The sequence below is a fragment of the Anolis carolinensis genome, unplaced genomic scaffold (genome assembly GCF_035594765.1).
Source record: "Anolis carolinensis isolate JA03-04 unplaced genomic scaffold, rAnoCar3.1.pri scaffold_10, whole genome shotgun sequence".
Taxonomy (NCBI): Eukaryota; Metazoa; Chordata; class Lepidosauria; order Squamata; family Dactyloidae; genus Anolis; species Anolis carolinensis.
Window position 1 is genome coordinate 15888202 of NW_026943821.1, and position 12346 is coordinate 15900547.

Genomic DNA, 12346 nt, shown 5'->3' on the forward strand with positions numbered 1-12346 from the left:
ACCATTTGCCTATCCCCCATGATGCCACAGTCATCCCGCCACTCCCATTGTGACCAAATAAACTCAACATGGGGAAAGCCTCATCTAAGGTGAAGCCTAAGAAAAGGGAGCAAATAAAATCCACACAGGAAAAAATACAGACAAATAAAAAAGATTCACACGCCTTAGCTGATATTGGAGGGTAGAACTGAAATGGCATCCTTTATTGTGCTATTTCTTTACTGGAATGAGTCCTGAAACTGAGCAGGAAGGCAAACAGACAACAAACAATAACTGCAGCCAAAACATCTACCACTGCTTTCAGTTCACAATACTGTGTTGCAGCTATAGCATTTCTAGCACAACCCAAATTACAATACAGGACATGAGATATCAGCTGTTATCAAAATAATAGAATACTAGAGTTGGAAGACACCACATGGGCCATCTATTCCAATGCCCTGCTATGTAGGAAAAGCACAATCAAAGTATCCCTGACAGATGGCCATCCAGCCACTGTTTAAAAGCTTCCAATGAAGGAGCTTCCACCCCACTTCGAGGCAGAGAGATCCACTGCTGAATAGCTCTTACAGTCAGAAAGTTCTTCCTATTGTTGAGATGGAATCTTCTTTCCTGTCATTTGAACCCATTACTCAAAGTCCTAGTTTACAGGACTGCAGAAAACAAGCCTGCTCCCTCTTCCTTACAGCATCCTTTCACATATTTATACATAGCTATCATGTCTCCAGAGCCCCGGTGGCGAAGTGCGTCAAAGCACTGAGCTGGAGACCGAAAGGTCCTAGGTTCAAACCCTGGGAGCGGCGTGAGCGGCTGCTGTTAGCTCCAGCTCCTGCCAACCTAGCAGTTCGAAAACATACCAATGTGAGTAGATCAATAAGTACCGCTCCAGCGGGAAGGTAACAGCGCTCCATGCAGTCATGCCAGCCACATGACCTTGGGGGTGTCTATGGACAACACTGGCTCTTCGGCTTAGAAATGGAGATAAGCACCAACCCCCAGAGTCAGACATGACTGGACTTAACGTCAGGGGAAAACCTAACCTAAATCATGTCTCCTCTCAACTTTCTCCTCTGCAGGCTAAACATACCCAGCTAAGATGACCCTCATAGGGCATGGACTTCAGACCTTTGATCATTTTAGTTGCCTTCCTCTGGACACCTTCCAGCTAGTCAATACCTCTTTTAAATTGTGGTGTCCAGAAATGGGCCTATCATCATCATCATCATCATCATCATCATCATCATCATCATCATCATCATCATCATCATCATCTTTATACCCTGCTTTATCTCCCCCAAAGGGGACTATAAGCGGCTTAACATAAAAGCATCAGCATAGCAATAAGAAATAACCATGTGGCTATTTATATTTCTCAATGGAGCCACATCACATTATTCATAATTTGGGGGTCTAATTTTCGATAACACCTCTATAGTTAATTTAGTCATTCTGGAGGACCTGGGGCTTCCTAGAGCCAATACCTCTCTAGGAATTGTGGTGCCCAGAAATGGACCCATTATTATTATTATTATTATTATTATTATTATTATTATTATTATTATTATTATCATGATCATCATCATATTTATCCTCCGCTTTATCTCCCCCAAAGGGGACTATAAGCATCTTAACATAAAAGCATCAGCATAGCAATTTAAAATATACAAATTACTATAGGGCAATCAGAAATAACCATGTGGCTAGTTATATTTCCCAATGGAGCCACATCTCATAATTCATAATTTGGGGGACTAATTTTCGATAACACCTCAATGATCAATTTAATCTGATCATTCTGGAGGACCTGGGGCTTCCTAGAGCGAATACCTTTCTAGGAACGGTGGTGCCCAGAAATGGACCCATCATCATCATCATCATCATCATCATCATCATCATATTTATATCCCGCTTTATCTTCCCCAAAGGGGACTATAAGCGGCTTAACATAAAAGTATCAACATTACCATTTAAAATATACAAATATACTGTAGGGCAATCAGAAATAACCATGTGGCTAGTTATATTTCTCAATGGAGCCACATCTCATAATTCATATTTTGGGGGTCTAATTTTCAATAACACCTCTATGGTCAATTTAATCTAGTCATTCTGGAGGACCTGGGACTTGCTAGAGCGAATACCTCTCTAGGAATCTCTTGGTCCTGCAATGCAATTCTATTAATTTTCCAGGAGAAATTGACCATAAAGTTATGCTGGAAGACCTAGAAATTTGCAAGGAGGTGTAAAAAATAGCAATTTCTTATTTGTGGTTTTTCCCTTTCATGGGATTCTATGTCTCTAATCCCAGTGAATGTGATGGCTGTAGTTGAAACTTTCAACAAATTCTTGTTTGGCACTTCTTTTTTGGAATTTCTTGGTCCAGTAATAGCCACCTTGGTCCAAGAGAAAATGATCTGAGGAACTGAAGTCTTCAGAGTTGTCTGGGTTTAATTTGTGAATTTTGGCCCCAAGAAATTTAATTGAGTGAAAACTTCCACTGCAGCTTTAAAAGCCGTATGTGTGTTTGTGTGTGTTTCAAATAGACGATGACTGAGAGAGGGAAAGTACCTGCCAAGGGAATAAAGTAAGAATTAGGCTTTGTTGATAAGATTTTTTTTTTTAAAAAAAGACAGAAATATGATCCCTGAAGGGCAGCATCTGACGAAAGCCATTCAGTCCAAGGCATTTGAAATTCTTGACAGCTTCCGAAGTGCACTACTTCCTCAGCAAAGCTAGAGTTACTTCCCACTTCTTAGAGAAAGGTCAAGACAAGGATAGACAGTTGACAGCTCAGGACAGTCTGTCCTATGAAACTCCAGGGTCCAGTGGCTGGGTTTTGGGCAGCTTATGGGGGCAGAACCCCACACAGAAATGGGTTTTTAAAAATCTACTTTTGCACGGATTTTACCCCGTCTGGAAGCGGCATAACATTGTCTTCACCACTTGTACCTTTCACCCTTTTTAGCAAAGAATATGTCCAAACCACTTTGGATATGGGAGACGTTCTCTCCAACTGTCCCAATATGGCAGAAACAGCCCTGATTAATCCTCTGTCATGTCACTTTTTCACATGGTTTGTGTGTTCTTCACTCCTAACATTTGCTATGTTGACCACATTCTACTGCTTCATGAGCCCAGGTTCATTTGTGAAACGTTAGAGGGCATGTTCATTTAATACAAACTAATTTTGCATCCAAGGTGGCTCCATACATTTGTCTTGGCTCATAGAATGAATTGTTGATTATTATACTTTTGCTGGGGGTTGCGGTGGCATGGCTAAGCTGCAGAATTTGCTGACTGGAAGGCTGGTGGTTCGGATCCATAGGATGGGGTGAGCTCCCGTTGTTAGCCCTAGCTTCTGCCAACCTAGCCGTTCGAAACATGCAAATGTGAGTAGATCAATAGGTACTGCTTTGGCGGGAAGGTAACGGTGCTGCGTGCAGTCATGCCAGCCACTTGACCTAGGAGGCACCTATGGACAACACCGGCTCTTCAACTTAGAAATGGAGATGAGCATCACTCTCCAGAGTTGGACTCAATTAGACTTAATGTCAAGGGGAAGCCTTTACCTTTACCTTTAATTGTTGTGGGTTTGATTTATCTGCCCATTCTACAATAGCTCCATCGTTGATGCTTTGCCATTATTACATTGCACTTTATTGTCCATTTTAGCTGTGAAACTACCTCTCCCCATTTTGGAATATTCTGCACTTTGGCCTAGATCTGTGTATTAGTCTCTTGTTTTTAACATTTTATGCTGTATGTTGATTTTAATGACTGTTTTATTGATGCTGATGTTTTTATTGTTGGGATATTGGTTTTATTGTTTTGTTGTTGTTATTGTATTGTTGTATCGGGCAAGGCCCCATGTAAGCCGCCCCGAGTCCCTTCGGGGAGATGGGGCGGGGTATAAAAATAAAGTTATTATTATTAAAGTTATTATTATTACCTTTATATCTTTGCTAGTCTTTCTTAAATATTAACCAAATCATTGTTTTTATTTATTTATTTATTCAAACAGACATACATTTATAAGTGTTCGTTGCATACAGTGCAATAGGCATAGGTGAAGCATCTTTGAAATGTATTTTTTTGAATTTGAACCTTATCAATAAAGATGTTTTTTTCCTTCTTTGTTGACAATTACTGGTAATGACTGTATGTTGGTTCTAATTAGGACTCACAGTCCTGAAGACCTGCATAGATGGGAAAGACATAATGTGCAATTAAGCAGGAATCACAGTTTAAAAGTAACTCTTTCTGGTGCTCTATGTCCCCTGCTCCGTCATAGTTGGCTGGGTATCTGTGTACTTTGCTCACCTAGACAAACTACAAGCCTTTACCAAAGTTGAGATTTTGAGCATGGGGTGAGAGCAAGCCTCCTACCTCTGAAAGAAAACTTTTATTATATTGTTTTGACTACAAGCTCAGGTACATTTGTGCTTTTACACTTTAGTGAGGATGGAATAGGAAAGTTGGTCAGAACCGCTGTTTCTTTGCCCACCTTCTGGATGGTTGTTGCCTCCCCCGTCCCCAATTTTGCTCAGAAAGGTGCCACAGAGGTAATCAGTAACCCAGTATGTGCGGCCAAAGCATTTCTTCCTCTCCTGTCAAACATGATGATCTGCTGACTCTCTCCCCTCTCTTTCCCCCACTCCTGCTGTGTGTCCCTACTAAAAAAAATAAATGACCTGTTTGTTTTGGCAGCATCTTTACCCCTTGTTCTGTATACAGTTCCCAGTTCAAGTTCTTTTTTTATTAAATTATTTTCCCTAGGAAATCACTGACACGAGGGAAACATAAATCAGAACTAATGATACTTCAGCTTATATCCTACAACTGCCCCAATTTGGCATCGACAGTTGTGATTAATACTCTTTTGTTTAGCCTTTTAAACTTTTTAAAAAAAATATCTGTTTCTTCCTCCCTCCTCACATTTTCCCACTTTGTCCAGTTTAATTCATTTGCTACAAACTAAGCTCAAAGTGCAAAAGTAGCTTGCATTCAGCAGGAGGGAAAAAATAGGACAGAGCAAAATTGTGCCATTTCCACTAGGTCCAGACAAAAACAAATTGCTGCAGCCTCTCCAAATGTTTGTGTTCTTCTTGTGCCATGTGTAAGCTGCCCCGAGTGCCTTCAGGGAGATGGTGGAGGGATACAAGAATAAAGTTGTGGCTATTATTATTATTATTATTATTATTATTATTATTATTATTATTTTATTATGACACAGCAAACAAGATAGATATGCTGGATTTCGTATCACAAAATCACAAGTCGAACACTTCCCAAGTGTCTAGGACTGTGTGATGTATTTTCGGATGATGTGCGCAGATCCCAGCAGGGTGGCCTTTTGCAGTTGGCAGGTCGTAATTTTGTCAATGTCTATTGTTTCCAAATGCCGGCTGAGATCTTTTGGCATGGCACCCAATGTGCCCATCACCACCGGGACCACCTGCACTGGTTTCTGCCAGAGTCTTTGAAGTTCAATCTTGAGGTCCTGATAGCGGCTGAGTTTTTCCTGTTGTTTTTCGTCAATGCGACTGTCACCTGGGATGGCGACATCAATGATCCAAACCTTTTTCTTTTCCACAACTGTGATGTCTGGTGTGTTGTGTTCCAGAACTTTGTCAGTCTGGATTCGGAAGTCCCACAGTATCTTTGCGTGCTCATTTTCCAATACTTTTGCAGGTTTGTGATCCCACCAGTTCTTTGCTGCTGGGAGGTGGTACTTGAGGCATAAGTTCCAATGAATCATTTGGGCCACATAGTTGTGCCTCTGTTTGTAGTCTGTCTGTGCAATTTTCTTACAGCAGCTGAGGATATGATCAATGGTTTCGTCGGTTTCCTTGCACAGTCTGCATTTTGGGTCATCAGCTGATTTTTCAATCTTCGCCTTAATTGCATTTGTTCTGATGGCTTGCTCCTGAGCTGCAAGGATCAGGCCTTCTGTCTCCTTCTTCAGGGATATTATTATTATTATTATTATTATTATTATTATTATTATTATTATTATTATTATTACAGTAGAGTTTCACTTATCCAAGACTTGCTTATCCAAGGTTCTGGATTATCCAATGCATTTTAGTAGTCAATGTTTTCAATACATCGTGATATTTTGGTGCTAAATTCGTAAATACAGTAATTGTGTATGTTGTAATTACTCTATTTACAAATTTAGCACCAAAATATCACGATATATTGAAAACATTGACTACAAAAATGGTTTGGATAATCCAGAGGCTTGGATAAGCGAGGCTTGGATAAGTGAGACTCTACTGTATTTAAAAAGAAATAGGGTTTTTATTAGCACCTTGAAAACTAACATCTTATATTTGGCCTAAGCCTGTGTGGATTGCAACCTGTAGCTCATGAAAGTTTATGCCAAAGAAAATGTGTTGCCCTTTACGGTGCCATAAGACTTTTTGTAATTTTGCTGAAAAATGAACCCTGTGGGTATTACAAAAGCAGATCTTGGCAAGCATCTATGCCTTGGAGCTGAAGTTGTTGTTTTTATTTAAAAATGGAAAGAGACAGAGAGAAGCTGTGGATGTGTTGTCATCACTTCCTCCTCCTTCCCACTTGAGAAGCTCCTGACTCGCAGGTGCAGCCTGAGCGTGGACAATAGGCTCATTGAGAAAGGAATCCTGCCAAGAGGGCAGTGAAGGGAGAGAAGGGTTTTAGCAAATAGCATGTGTTGTCGAAGGCTTTCATGGTTGGAATCACTGGGTTGCTGTGAGTTTTCCAGGCAGTATGGCCATGTCCCAGAAGCATACTCCCTGACATTTCACCTTCATCTATGGCAGGCATCCTCAAAGGTTGCGAGGTCTGTTGGAAACTAGGCAAGTGAGGTTATTCAATGCTTATCAAGGTGGCCAATTGCAACATTCCCACTTGCCTCAAACAGGCAAGAGTTCTTTCTCTCATCCTGGACATTATTCCACAGATATATAAATCCCATCTGACTAGTTTCCAACAAACCTCACAATCTCTGAGGTTGCCTGCCATATAGATGTGGGTGAAACATTAGGAGAGAATGGCCATACAGCCTGGAAAACTCACAGCAACTTTTTTTTTCGTGTCAGGAGCAACTTGAGTTGCTTCTGGTGTGAGAGAATTGGCCGTCTGCAAGGATGTTGCCCAGGGGATGCCCGGATGTTTTTGATGTTTTTACCATCTTTGTGGGAGGCTTCTCTCATGTCCCCACATGGAGCTGGAGCTGATAGAGGGAGCTCATCCGCACTCCCCTCGGGTGGGATTTGAACCTGGCAGCTTTCAGGTCAGCAGCCCAACCTCCAAGTCACTTAGTCCACTACACCATCTGGGGGCTCCACAGCAACTCAATGTCACAGATGAGTAAGTATAGCTCAAGGATTTTAGATACAGTAAAGGTTTTCCCCTGACATTAAGTCCAGTCGTGACCGACTCTGGGGGTTGGTGCTCATCTCCATTTCTAGGCCGAAGAGCCGGCGTTGTCCATAGACATCTCTAAGGTCATGTGGCCGGCCGGCATTACTGCATGGAGTGCCGTTACCTTCCCGCCGGAGCGGTACCTATTGATCTACTCACATTTGCATGTTTTCTAACTGCTAGGTTGGCAGGAGCTGGGGCTAACAGCGGGCGCTCATTCTGCTCCTCATTCTGCTTTATTTATTTGCTACATTTATATGCCGCCCTTCTCACCCTGAAGGGGACTCAGAGCGGCTTACAAATTAAATTTACATACAATATTATATTATTAGCGTAGTACAATACTGGTAATAAATTACTATACTGTACTGTATCAATATATTGTAATATTATTAGTAATATTACATGTAATATTACATGTAAAATATAATATATAATTATATATATATATATATATATATACCGTGTTTCCCTGAAAATAAGGCAGTGTCTTATATTATTTTTTGCTCCCAAAGATGTGCTAGGTCTTATTTTCAGGGGATGTCTTATTTTTCCATGAAGAAGAATTCACATTTATTGTTGAACAAAAAATTGAACATTTATTATATACTGTACAGTAGTTGTTATCACAAACCAACATAACCAAACCAAACAAACTGTGACTCCTGTCAAGAATTTCTTGTTACAGTAGAGTCTCACTTATCCAACACTCGCCTATCCAACGTTCTGGATTATCCAACGCATTTTTGTAGTCAATGTTTTCAATATATCATGATATTTTGGTGCTAAATTCATAAATACAGTAATTACTATATAGCATTACTGCGTATTGAACTACTTTTTCTGCCAAATTTGTTGTCTAACATGACGTTTTGGTGCTTCATTTGTAAAATCATAACCTAATTTGATGTTTAATAGGCTTTTCCTTAATGCCTACTTATTATCCAACATATTCGCTTATCCAACATTCTGTCGGCCCGTTTATGTTGGATAAGTGAGACTCTACTGTACTACCTTTATTTTATCTCCTCCTATGAGCCTACGAGAACCTTAAGATCATTCAGGGAGGCCCTGCTCTCGATCCCACCTGCCTCACAAGCACGGCTGGTGGGGACGAGAGACAGGGCCTTCTCGGTGGTGGCTCCTCGGCTGTGGAACTCCCTCCCCAGGGACATCCGGCAGGCTCCTTCCCTTCTAGTGTTCAGAAAAAAACTAAAGACATGGCTATGTGCTCAAGCGTTCAATGAATAAACTTTCGAGCTTGGCACGGTCGGTTTTTAAGACTCTGGATTAACGAGGTCTAGTGAATGAAAGGACATTTCCTCGGTGCATGGTAATGTGTATTATTGTATATTGGTTTTTATAATGTTTTAAATGTTTTTAGTTTTTAATGCCTATTGTATTGTTGATGTGATGGCACTGTGTTGCCAATTTGTAAGCCACCCTGAGTCCCCTAGGGGAGAAGGGCGGGGTAGAAAGACCATAAATAAATAAATAAATATTTTCATGTACAACTGGTATGTACATTTACCAATCCTGCATGCTCTGGTGTTTGTTTGGCAGGCGCTGGGCATGCTTCCAAACAAAAACTTTGCTAGGTCTTACTTTCGGGAGAGGCCTTATATTTAGCAAACCCTCTACTAGGTCTTATTTTTTGGGGATGTCTTATTTTCAGGGAAACAGGGTAGCTTAGAAATGGAGATGACCACCAGGCTCCAGAGTCGGACACGACTAGACTTAATGTCAGGGGATAACCTTTGCTTTTATCTTTCATGGTAAAAAAACCCAATTCCTCTCCCTTCTCTGTTATTTCTGCCTCTGGTCCCAATTAGAATCATAGAATCATAGAATCATAGAATAGTAGAGTTGGAAGAGACCTCATGGGCCATCCAGTCCAACCCCCTGCTAAGAAGTAGGAAATCGCATTCAAAGCACCCCCGACAGATGGCCATCCAGCCTCTGCTTAAAAGCCTCCAAAGAAGGAGCCTCCACCACGGCCCCGGGAGAGAGTTCCACTGTCGTACAGCTCTCACAGTGAGGAAGTTCTTCCTGATGTTCAGGTGGAATCTCCTTTCCTGTAGTTTGAAGCCATTGTTCCGCGTCCTAGTCTGCAGAAAACAAGCTTTCTCCCTCCTCCCTATGACTTCCCTTCACGTATTTGTACATGGCTATCATGTCTCCTCTCAGCCTTCTCTTCTGCAGGCTAAACATGCCCAGCTCTTTAAGCCGCTCCTCATAGGGCTTGTTCTCCAGACCCTTAATCATTTTAGTCGCCCTCCTTTGGACGCTTTCCAGCTTGTCAACATCTCCCTTCAACTGCGGTGCCCAGAATGGGACACAGTATTCCAGGTGTGGTCTGACCAAGGCAGAATAGAGGGGGAGCAGGACTTCCCTGGATCTAGACGCTATTCCCCTATTGATGCAGGACAGAATCCCGTTGGTTTTTTTAGCCGCTGACCTAAAGGATGTCTAAGCAAATTAAGGAAAAAAATGCAGATGTATCGGGCCCTCCTGGTTGGGGATTCTGTTTGCTGCAGACTTCCAAAGGGATCCTCTCCAAGGCGTGCTTTTGGCTCCCGGCCCCTCTCCGCCCCTCTTCCCCGTGCCCTCCCCCCCTCCCTCCCCTCCCCTCCTCCCCAGGTGAAGCAGCCGCCGCCTGCAGCCTCGGAAGCGCTTCCCCGGCCTCCTTCCCCTTCTGCCGGCCCCTCCTGCCTTTCTCTCGCCCCTCTTGGCGAGGCCATGGCGAGCCCCCCTGGGCTGGAAGGCGAGCCCCTCGGCCAGTCATAGCCCCCAAGGACCCACCGAGACGGGGGCCAAGCCAGGTAAGCGGGCTGCCAGCCTCCCAACTTCGGAGAAACAAAGCTCTCGGAATCCTTGCCTTGATCGGAGAGATTCCTTCCTCCCTTTAACCCGTTGTGGCTCACCTCACCTTCTGTGCCTGTGAAAATTGGATGGAAACAAGGATTGGTGAGAAAGCTTCAATGGAGACCCCTCTCTCCCCCCTTGATAACTCTTCCAGAAGTGAATTTCCCTTCCAAGGGGTAGATTTCTCTCACTTCTTGTTGTCTCACCCCCATTCTTAACTTTACAAGCCGTAAATCGGAAGTTTGTAAATTGGACTGTCTGCCAGAAGCAAAGAGTTGGCTTGCAGTTGCCAGAGGCAAAGAGGATTTCATCCCCATTCCATTTATAGAAGTAAAATGGCCTTGAATTGGATTGAATACGCTTGCCTTTATGAGTGGAGGGTTAGGCTGGGTGTAATCCTGTCTTATAAAATCAGATTATTATTATTTTATTGTATGACACAGCAAACAAGATTAATAGAGTCCAAATTTATTTAATGCAAACAAGATATACATGGTTGTTGTATGTCTTTCGGGCTGTGTGGCCATGTTCCAGAAGCATTCTCTCCTGACGTTTCGCCCACATCTATGGCAGGCATCCTCAGAGGTTGTGAGGTATGGAGAAAACTAAGCAAAGAGGTTAATATATATCTGTGGAAAGTCTAGGGTGAGAGAGGTCAGTGTGAATGTTGCGTAGTTAATCACTTTAATTAGCATTGAAAAGCTTATCTGCTGTCTTCTTCCTGCCTCTGGGGCATCCTTTGTTTAGAGTCGTTAACTGCCCTTGGTTGATTCATGTCTGGAAATCCTCTGTTTTCAGAGTATTGCTTTTTATTTACTGTTCTGATTTTTGAGTTTGAGTAATTAAAGTGATTAACTACGCAACATTCACACTGACCTCTCCATCTCCCTTAGGAGCCTCTGGTGGCACAGTGTGTTAAAGTGCTGAGCTGCTGAACTTGCAGACCAAAAGGTTGCAGGTTCGAATCCAGGGAGTGGAGTGAGTGCCCACTGTTAGCCCCAGCTTCTGACAACCTAGCAGTTCAAAAACATGCCAATGTGAGTAGATCAATATGTACCGCTCCAGCAGGAAGGTAACAGCGCTCCATGCAGTCATGCCGGCCACATGACCTTGGAGGTGTCTACGGACAATGCCCGCTCTTCGGCTTAGAAATGGAGGTGAGCACCAACCACCACAGTCGGACACGACTGGACTTAACCTTTACCGTTTTACTTCCATCTTCCCAAGGGGACTCGGAGCAGCTTACATGAGGATGAGCCCGGTCAACATCGTAAAATATAAACACATTAAAATACATACACAATATCATAAAACAGAATAAAACAACAAGTATAACAGCATAGCAGTTGTGACAAAATAAGAACAAGCTCGAACCAACCGCCAATGAGCCTGAAATAAAGTCCATTTCTAGGCATGGATGGGTGCACCGGTGCAACTCACTTTTGAAAATAGGACTAATGGATAAAGTGTATTAATCCAATAATCCAGATTAGCTGCTTTGAACTGGAGTATATGAGTCTATACTGCCATATAATCCAGTTCAAATCAGATAATCCAGAATTTATATGGCAGTGTAGATCCAGTCCTAGGTTCTTCCACCACATCTGAAGTCAGCAAGGCAATTTTGGGATGCCAGACGGCCAAATGCTAATCAAGGTGGCCAATTGAAATATTGAGATAATGTGGGATTCGGCTGTGTGGAAGGGGCCGAAGTGTGGTAAGTCAACCTTGCTGTGTTTGGGGCTTGACACAGGTTCATTCTGCTGAAGAATGCATGTTTTTCCCCCTGACCCCATTGATCTATCTATCTACTGTGCTTACTTTGAGTCTTCCACGTGTTCATGAATTTGGCACAGGATGATCCCACCTAAAAGTTCCTGTGATAACAGTCTTCCTTGCAAAGCAGACTCCACTTCAAAACCTTGGACTGTGGTAGGAAGATGTGCAACTCTGTGTCTTGTCTTCTGGACTATATTCTCCTTTCCGACAAGGAAGTTTATGGCGTAGGATTTAGAAAACAGTCCATTGTGCCAGGAGCTGCTTACTGGAAATTGAACTTACCTTTGAAATC

At 42.5% G+C, this 12346-nt stretch overlaps 1 protein-coding gene across 4 annotated transcripts in view; it reads left to right on the forward strand.

Moving 5' to 3' along the window:
- The first annotated feature begins 10041 nt into the window (after positions 1 to 10041).
- Positions 10042 to 12346, forward strand: part of hpn (hepsin) — a 30132-nt gene continuing 27827 nt past the window's right edge. For 2 of the 4 annotated variants that reach the window (XM_062962203.1, XM_062962204.1), the window contains exon 1: positions 10042 to 10232. The gene's annotated coding sequence lies outside the window, so the exon portion shown is untranslated. Of the gene's footprint in view, positions 10233 to 10280; positions 10378 to 12346 lie in introns of those variants that run through there. The other 2 variants (XM_062962201.1, XM_062962202.1) reach the window with 2 other exon arrangements.